Source organism: Monodelphis domestica, chromosome 3, assembly GCF_027887165.1.
Source record: "Monodelphis domestica isolate mMonDom1 chromosome 3, mMonDom1.pri, whole genome shotgun sequence".
NCBI lineage: Eukaryota > Metazoa > Chordata > Mammalia > Didelphimorphia > Didelphidae > Monodelphis > Monodelphis domestica.
The window spans coordinates 168,027,903-168,037,882 of record NC_077229.1 but is presented as its reverse complement, the minus strand read 5'-3'; positions in this window follow the sequence as shown (position 1 = coordinate 168,037,882).

Below are 9,980 nucleotides of genomic sequence, written 5' to 3'. Positions count from 1 at the left end.
ATGATTTCAGAAAGAGCTGGAAAGACCTACATGACCTAATGCATATAAAATAAGCAGAACCAAGAAAACATTGTACATAGTAACAGAAATATTGTGGAATGATCAAATGTGATACTTAGATACTATCAGTAACACAATGATCCAGATGATTCTGGCAGACTTATGAAAAAGAATACTATACACGGCCAAAGAAAGAACTGATGGAGTAGGAATGCAGATGAAAGCATACTATTTTTCACTTGTTTATTTGGGTTTATGTTTAGAGGTTTTGGTTTTATAAGATAATCCACTTACAAAAATAAATAATATGGAAATTAGATTGAATTGCTTGACATCTCCAGGAGGGGAGAGGGAAAAAGGAAAGAGACAATTTGGACCATATAACTTTGGAAAAGTTATGTAGAAGTTTGTTATTAAATATAATTGTTAAAAATTTAAATAAATGAATTCAAACATCTCCAACTGGATATCCAGGAGACATGATAAACTCATCATGTCCAAAATGGAACTAATTATCTATCCCTCTAAACTCCACCTCCCCATAACCTTGCTATTACAGTAGAGGATAACACTATTTTCCTAGTCCCTCAGGTTCTCAACCTAGGAGTCATCTAGGATTATTCACTATCACCCCCATATCCAAGTTGATGCCAAAGTCTGTTGATTTCACCAATGCAATATTTCTTGAATGCTCCCCTGTCCCTCCTTTGACACTGACACAACTCTGGTGTCATCACCTCATGCCTTGGTTACTGTAATAGCCTACTGGCAGGTCTGTCTGCCTCAAGTCTCTCTTCACTCCAATTCATTCTCTCTTGATCCCCTAAAGTGATTTCCCTAAAAAATAGGTCTGATTATACCACCCCCTTCCCTCTACTCAGTAATTTCCAATGACTTCCTATTACTGCCAGAACCAAAAATACAAAATGCTGCTTGACATTCAAAGGTCATCATGACATTGCCCACTCCCATCTTTCTAGTCTTCTTACCCCTTATTCCTCAACACAGACTCTTTGATCTAGTGACACTGACCTCCTGGCTGTTCCATGAACAAGACACTCCATGTCTATTCAGGGAATTTTCTCTGGCTGTCCCCCATGTCTGGAACATTCTCCCTGCCTTATCTCTGCCTCCCTACTTCCTTGGCTTCCTTAAGTTCCAGTTAAAATCTCATCTATTACAGGAAGCTTTCCCCAACTCCCCTTAATCCCAGTGCTTTCCTTCTTTTAATTATTTCCTATTTACTTTCTATACAATTTGCTTTGTATTTGTTTGCCTTTCATTTCCACCAGCACTTAGCACAGTGCTGAGAACATAGTAGGTGTTTAATGCATGTCTATTGAATAAATGGATCTATATCTCTTACACATCGTATAAATGTGTGATATTAGTAGCAAAGGTGTCTATTGCTTCTTGGGAGGTAGCAGCTGGCTAAATGTTAGATTTAAACTCCCTGAGGAGAGGTCAAAGGACGCTTTCAGCTCTAAGTCTATGATCCTTTGGTCTCAGCAATAGTAGCTGTCTCACTGTTAGCTCTATGTGTTATTCTTTGCAACACCTACTTTGTGAAGCTCTTAACTCCTTTTCTTGCTAATAAACTCAGCTCTCATTTTGGCAGCCCTTCTCAGTACCCCATGGGGGGTTTTCATTGCTGCCTCCATTCACTGCTTTCCACAGTCTGCCCAGATGGCATCAGTCACACTTTCCAGGGAACTGACTCTGTTATAGTAGACCAAGTTGGAAGAAGTCTCTGAGTATGTTTTATAGCCTACAACCACAACATTTACAGAATCACATATTTTTAGAATTGAAAGAAACCTCAGTGTCCATATAGTTTGACTCATATCTAAAAAGCAACTCTCACTATAATGCTCGCAACTCTCACTATAATGCTCTCTATAAGTGCCCATTCTACCTTGTCTTGAAGGCTTCCATTGAGGAGGAGTATATCAGTCAGTCATTAAATATTTATTCATGTTTATCAATAATGCCACCTAGGTGACTCAATGGATTGAGAGGTAGGCCCAGAGATGGGAGGTCCTGGATTCAAAGCTGGCCTCAGATACTTCCTAGCTTTGTGACCTTGAACAAGTCAACTTAACCCCCATTGTCTAGCTCTTACCACTCTTCTGCCTTAGAACAAATACATAATATTGATTCCACGATGGAAGGGAAAAGTTTAAAAAATAATAATACTGGCACCTAATATGTGTCAGATAGTGTGCAAATTTTTAAAAAGACAAAAGACAAACCCTACTCTCAAGAAGCTCACAATCTAAGGAGCAGGGGGAGACAACTTGCAAATAATTATGTACAAACTAGCTATATATGTGATTTTTAAAATGGATAATAACTAACAGAAGGAAGGCACTAGAATCAAGGGGGATCAGGAAAAGACTTCCTGTTGAAGGTGGAATTTCAGCTGGGACTAATGCCAGGGAAGCCAGACTTCCTTAAGCAAAACATTCCAGCCATGGGAGACAGTCAATGAAAATGCTCATTCAGAAGATGTTCAAGGAACAGCAAGAAGGTCATTATTGTGAAAGAGAATTTAAACTCTTTTTGTTTATTTTAACTCAATCAATTATAACTTGGAGTCTTCCACCTTTCACACTTACTTAGCCCTTAACACTTAGTCCTAAAAGACCACAAGCACTGCCCAGGCAAATTGGGAAACTATGATTGGTTCCTCAGATATGAAAAGGAAATAAAAACCAGAGAGACAGGAAGTGACATGTAGAAGCCTGCTTATAAAAGCCAGCAGAGGGGATTCTGATTCATTCTGCTGCCTTGGTGGCTCTTGCTGAGGGAAGACTTCTGTGATGGTATCTCTGCATTGGACTACTTCTGCATTGGAGGTTCTTCTGCTTTGGAGGGATTCTTCTGCCTTGGACTTCTGCATTGGAGATTGGATCCTGAGGGAGCCTTTGTCAGAATTGAGCTGAATTTCTTTGAATTGGCAATTATAGGGTATTTAGCCAGGCAACATTTTCTACCTCCTTCCTACATTTCCCTCTCTTATTATCTCTACCTTGCTGTAATAAAGCTACTAGAAGCATTTTGACTTAAGAGTTAATTTTTATAAATGGCAACCACAACAATTTTTAAAATTCTTATATTTGTCAAACCCATTTTAATTATTACATTTTCATTATATCAGACTTTTGGAGGTAGTGCAGGTATAAGATTTAAGAAAAGGAGAGGGTGGGGCAGGTTATGAAGTGCTTTGGACACTAAAAGGGAATTTTCTATTGATCCTAGAGATGATAGAAATCAATGGATTTTATTAAGTGGGGGGAGTGACATGGTGTGATAACCAGCATTTCCAATACAACTTCTTTCCTCCCACCCACAACATGGAAAGTATTTACCTGGAAGAAGATAAAGGTGACCCTGGGACCAGATTAGCCTTAGTTTCTCTGACACAACTTTCTGGTCATTCAGGACCACAAAAAGTAAATTACTAAGGCACCTAGGTGGCTCAGTAGATGGAGAGTCAGTCTTAGAGATGGGAGATCCTGTGTTCAATCTGGCCTCCAACATTTTCTAGCTGTGTGACTCTGGACAAGTCTCTCAATTTCAATTGCCTAGCCCTTACTACTCTTCTACCTTGGAACCAATACTCAATATTGAGTCTAAGAAGGAAGGTAAGAGCTTTTTCTAAAGTAATTTACAAACCAGGTAATCACTTAAGACCAGTTGAGTTGCCATACCCCAATTAGTTTCTGACATTAAAAAATGGAGGTGAGTGGGGCCATGTCCAGAGAAGCTGTGAGACTGTAACCTTATTGTATAGTCTTGCCATATGGGGGCAAATGTTCAATGAATTATGAGAACCTCATTTTGTCCCAACATCAGGCCTGAACTAAGAGAGTGAGGTCGTTATAGCCATACCTCCAATGTGAAACCCATTAGGAAGATTACTTTGGCACCTTGAATGGAGGATGGACTGTAGAAGAAGAAAACCTGAAGCAAGTTTTTGCAATGGTCCAGGCTTAAGGGGATGAAAGGCTACCCAAGGCTGGTGGCAGTGTCAGAGAAGAGAAGGAGGCATAAAGCCATTTCAACTTTCATCAGTTTTCATTGTTAGAAAGTTTTTTCCCTTTAATATCTAGAATAAATTCGATTCCTTGCATCCTTGTAGCCACATACATGGTTTCTTTTGCATTTGATTGCTACACCTAAAGGGCTCATCCCAGACTTCTCCCAGAGAGGGAAAACTCTCCTGGTGTAAGAGCAGGATGCAAAGGGAAAGATGGACACTGGTACCTCATAAAAGTCTCTGTCCCCAACTCTCCCAGTGATTTAGTGGCATATATCTCTTCCCTCCCCTAGCATCAGGACAAAGTGTTCTCCACCTGCTACATTCAGGAGATCACTCTTTCTAATTGCTCCTATACCCACCCACCCAAGACTAACTGAATATTACTTAATTGTAGAGATAATCACAAAAACTCAACACTGGAAGAGAGCTCAGAGACCTGCAAATTCATGTCATTCCTGACTAACATTATTCTCTAAATTTTTCTGATAGTCCAGTATTGTGACATAGATATGTTTTATACCTATTTTATAGATAAAGAAATTCAGATGTAGAGCTGCTAAGTCAATTTCTTTTTTTTTTCTTTTAGAGCTTTATCATTTGTCTTGGAATTAATATGAAGTATTGGTTCCAAGACATAAAAGCAGTAAGGGTAGGTAATTGGGGTTAAGTGACTTGCCCAAGATCACACAGCTAAGAAAGGTATATGGTCACATTTGAACCCAGAACCTCCTGACTCTAAACCTGGTTCTCCATCTATTGAACCACCTACTTTCCCTTCTGCTAAGGCAATTTCTAGAATCATAAGTATTAAATCTGGGATTGAAATTCAGGTCCTTAATTTCAAGTACAAAATACTTTCTGCTTTATCATACTTGAAGGCAAGAAGATAGCAGAGTAGATAGAGCAGGGGGCCTGGATTCAGGAAGACATAAGTTCAAATCTCAACTCAAATAGTTAATAGCTGTGTGACTCATGGCAAGTCACTTGACCTCTGTCTGCCTCAGTTTTCTCATCTATAAAATGGACATAATAATAGCACCTACCTCTCAGAGTTGTTATGAAGATCAAAGATAATATTTGTAAAGCATTTAGTAGAGTATCTTGGACACAGTAAGCACTTAAATGCTTTATTTCCTTCCTTCCCAGAAGACTCCAATGATAGAGAAAGCAGTTCATTTTCACTTTTGAATAACTCTAAATGTTCAGAAGTTAGAATTATAAAAATTTAAAATACAAACAAACTTACAGATCAAAGGTGGAGATCCCATATCAGATCCCACATCTCAAGTTTTGGTATGGGAAATAATGGTTAGCTCAATAATAGCTCATATTTATATTACACTTTAAGGTTTGCACATTTCTTTATGTATATTGTGCCATTTTGTCATCAAAAGAATTCAATGAAGTTGTTGCGGTTACCTGCATTTACCAGATAAAGATACTGAAGCTCACAGAAATTGCTCAGGGTTCCATAACTTGTATCTCAGTCAGGTTTCAGATAGGTTTCCTGCATCCAGGTTGAGCATGCTATCTACTGTCTATAGCACTCTGTTCCTTATATATCCCAGATATTCATATGCAAGATAGACACCTGCTAAAGTGGAAAAATGGTTAAATAAAAAAAGGAAAATTAAATTTGGGCTTAACCAAGAGCTCTGCCATATCTTGCAAGGGAGAGGTCACCAAATTAGGAGCTGTGAATATTTCAAGGTGAAAGGGTAACTGGAAGATTTGTATCAACAACTTTATTAGACTGACTGACACAAACCACATTTCTGTAGACTCGGCCAGAGGCCAGACATTAGAGACAGACTGTGAACATAAAAACAGCAAGGCAACTGCTGACCTTAGCCCTTTGGACTAGCCACTTGAAAGAACTGTCTGTTCCTAATAGAAAATGGAATGTTTTGTTTTGTTTTTTTCTAATTTTAGGCAATGTCTACAGATAATGGAGTTGAAATGACTGACCCATCCCTCCTTATCCTCCATTTGTCATGCTGAATCAAATCAAATAGCTGTTTTGGTCTTTTTTTTTTTTAATGGTTGAATTTGTTCATACAAAGAAAGTTTGTTTTGGAACCTTAAGAAATGGGATTAAATACAGTTTCTCTGATTTGCCATTTATTCTTTACACAACCTTGGGCTAGTCATTTCATCTCTTTAGATCTCAGTTTCCTCATCTGTAAAATAGGAGAGTGAATTCTATGTCATTTTGAGAAGGGAATAATTTTCCAAGATAATATGAGAGGATGATTTTTGGATTTCAAGGCCACATCTTAAAATATAGGCATGACAGGCTCCTGGTCATGGATGGAGTACACCTAAGAATGACTAGTAGACAGTGAATAAGCATGTATTAAATATCACATGACAGGTAATGTGCCATGCAGTAAAGATTCAAAGGAAGAGAAAAGGTAATCTCCAATGTCAAAGAGCTCACAATTCAATGAGGGAGATAATACATTAAAAGAAGCTGAAATGGATGGGGGAGAGAAAGAGGTCCCTGACTTCAGAGCAATGTAGCTAGGAGGGAAATTATGAGATAGCTGCTCTATATACAAAATATATTTGCCAAATGTCATTCAAATATATTCAAAGAGGTTGTAAAATAAAAATAATGGTGGAGGGAGAAAATTGAGTGTGCCAAGATGCCATGCCATCAAGCAGTGGTTCTTAAAGTATAGTCCAGGAATTCCTTGAAGTCCTCAAAATCTTTTCAGGTAGTCTTCTTTGTTCTTGTTCAATTCTGTCTGACTCTTCATGACTCCATGGACCACAGCATGTCAAGCCATTGTATCCTTCACTATAACCCAAACTCTGTCCCAGCTCATTGATTGCCTCAATGACATTATCTATTCATCTCATACTTTTCTGTCCCTTTATTCTTTTGTCTCCAATCTTTATCAATATCAAAGTCTTTCCCAATGAGTCTGGTCTTCTCATTATGTGGCCAAAGTATTTAATTTTTTTATTTCACTATTTGTCTTTCCAAAGAGTAGTCTAAACTAATTTCTCTAAGGATGAACTGATCTAATCTTCTTGTTGTCCATAAGATACTCAATAGTCTTCTCAAGTAGTTAAAAAGCTCAGCTTTCCTTATAGACTAACTGTCTCAAGTCTTTTAGGTCGAAACTATTTTCATAATAATCCTAAAATGTTTTAATTTCTGTGATAAATATCAGTAGAGGTAACCACATAAACAAAAGCATTTTTGATGTTGGAGTTCTCAACATTTTTTCAGAGTATAAAGGGATTTTGAAGTAAAAAAATTTCAGATTTCCTCTCATCAGAAGTAGCTGCAATAAATTTAAAAACAACAGAAGATGAAACATTGAGAGAATTACTAGCTATAGAGTTCAATAAACGATCAAATAGGAAAAAAAAACATGGCCTTGGGGGTTTGATAACACACTGGATAGAGCAACAGATCTGGAGAAGGGAGGACCTGGTTCAAATCTGGCTTCAGACACTTCCATACTAAGTGACCCTGGTCAAGTCACTTAACCCCCATGGCCTAGCCCTTATCATTCTTTTGCTTGGGAATCAATCTCCAGTTTTGATTCTAAGATGAAAGATAAGGGTTTAAAAAAACATTGGCTATTAAAATTTTGAAAGATAGAGGAGAACAGAAGAGAAATCACAGAACTAGAGAAGGCAAATGTTGTCCTGATATTTAAAAGGGGAAGAGAATACATTCTGCTGATTATAAAGCCACTGAACTTGACTCGGGTTCCTAAGGAAATTCTAGAACTCTTCATTGTCAGTGAGTGAGCAGATATCTAGAAAAGGAAATAGTGATCATAAAAAGCCAACATAGCTCCATCAATAATTGGCCATGCCAAACAAACTACATTTCCTTTGGGGTCAGTGATATTAGATTGATGGATTATTGAAATATTAAGAGGTTACCATGTAGGAATAAGTTAGGGATGGTCTGGTTTTCTAGGATTAGTGGAAAGAAGGGAATTTTGAGATAAACCCTGGGAAAGGATTCTGGGTAGGAAGAAATTGTGGGTGTCTAAAACTGAAAATAACTGAACTTTCTTCCTTGAATTTCATCTGAGCTGGGAATGGGTTTTGTCTCTGCCTACAATTTCAAGCTGAAGGAGGAATTTTGCTCCAAGAGATTCTCCCTGGAAAGTCAGGATGTTTGTGGAAAAAAATCTTTGGCATTCAGGTAGAGAGTTTACTTGGAGGAAACTAATTTCCTTGAGTCCAGCCTTCATCTCGCTGTGATCCATCTACCAGAATTCCTATTGGTTAATGTAATTCAAAGCTTTCCACCCATAACTTTGAATTACTTAGTACAGCAGTCAAACCCAGAGGTTTTCCCCTTTCTTTCTTTATTAATTACTGGTGGGAAGATTAGACAGCACAGTGGATAGAGTGAAGGATTTGAAATCAGGAAGACCTGAATTAGAATTCTGCCTCAGATACTTTCTGGGTATGTGACTTCCAGGTCCTACCTCTCAGCCTCAGTTTCTTCATCTATACAATGGGATTAATGATTCATCATTTGGGGACAGCATTGGGGACAGTAGATTGATGGATCAGGAAAATACCAAGAGAGTTTACCAGATTTTCACAAAGCTTTAGCTAAGGTATCTCTTACCCTTCTTGTGGAAATGATGGAGAAATGACTAGACAAAGAGCTTTAAATCATAAATTCACTATAAAAATAGTAAATAGCATTATTACGCAGCAGACAAAGATTATTAAATTCAGTAACACTGTTTGTAAGATATTCTCAATGCTGAAATAAAGAAAAATATGTTGGAGAGCATGTGAATGAGGGTCAGTGGAGGAAGAGACAATGGTGATATTAATCTGGGGGTAAACTATAGACTATACTCTTAGACAGAAGGAAGGGAGGAAACAAGCATTTATTTTGTTGTTTGGTTTTTTCTGACTCTTCTTGACTCCTTTTGGGGTTTTCTTGGCAAAGATATTGAAGTGCTTTGCCATTTACTTCTCCAGCTTTTTTACATATAAGGAAACTGAGGCAAAAAAGGTTAATTGCCTTGCTCAGGGTCATACAGCTATTAAATGTCTGAGGCCAGAATTAAGCCCAGCAAGAAGAGACTTCCTGACTCCAGCACTCTATCTACAAGTTGCTCTAGGACAGAAGGAAGAAAATAATCATTAATATTTGCCAGGCACTATGCTAAGTGATTTATGAATATTACCTTAATCTAGCCTCACAATACCTCTTGGAGACAGGTGCTATTATTATCTCCATTTTCTAGCTGAGGAAATTGAAGCACTCAGAGGTCACACAGATATTAAATATCTGAGATTGGATTTGAACTCTGGTCTTCTCGACTCAAGACCAAGCCTCTATGTACCTACCTAGCTTCCCTAGGCAGACTGCAAAGCTGACCATAGACCCTTTGCTTCCATATGGTAATGCAGTGAAAGCCCCTAGGTCTTCAGAGTCCCCTATTTTCAGGGAGGCAGAAAAATGATCATCTCTGATGGTTTTCTTTCTCCTCTTCCTCCTTCTCCTCAGGGCCCTCCCTGTCACTTACTTCAACCAGCACCAGAATAGTTCTGCAATTCTCCCAAGGATCAGCAAATGTGTGGGAGACTGCCTGAAAGCAGTTTTCTCCATAAATAGCATGGTTAATTACTTAATCGTGTATTTTCAATTGACTCACGATTTTGTGGGTTTTTTTTAATTCATCCCACACCTCTCTCTCATCTCCCCAGGATGCTTTGTTAGGAATATGGCCCTTCTTCCGGGTCCTTAGACAATGTGCCTTTGATTCCTATAGGGGAGGAAAACACAGGGATAACTTCCCTTGTGTGATGAGAAAACACTTCTCAAAATTTGAAGTTGTCTTGTAAAGAGAGAGGTAAAATTAAAAAGCCAGAGGAAAAGTGGAAGACACCAAGTCTTTGCAAGCTTCTAGGACCCTGTTTCCCAGTTTTCTCA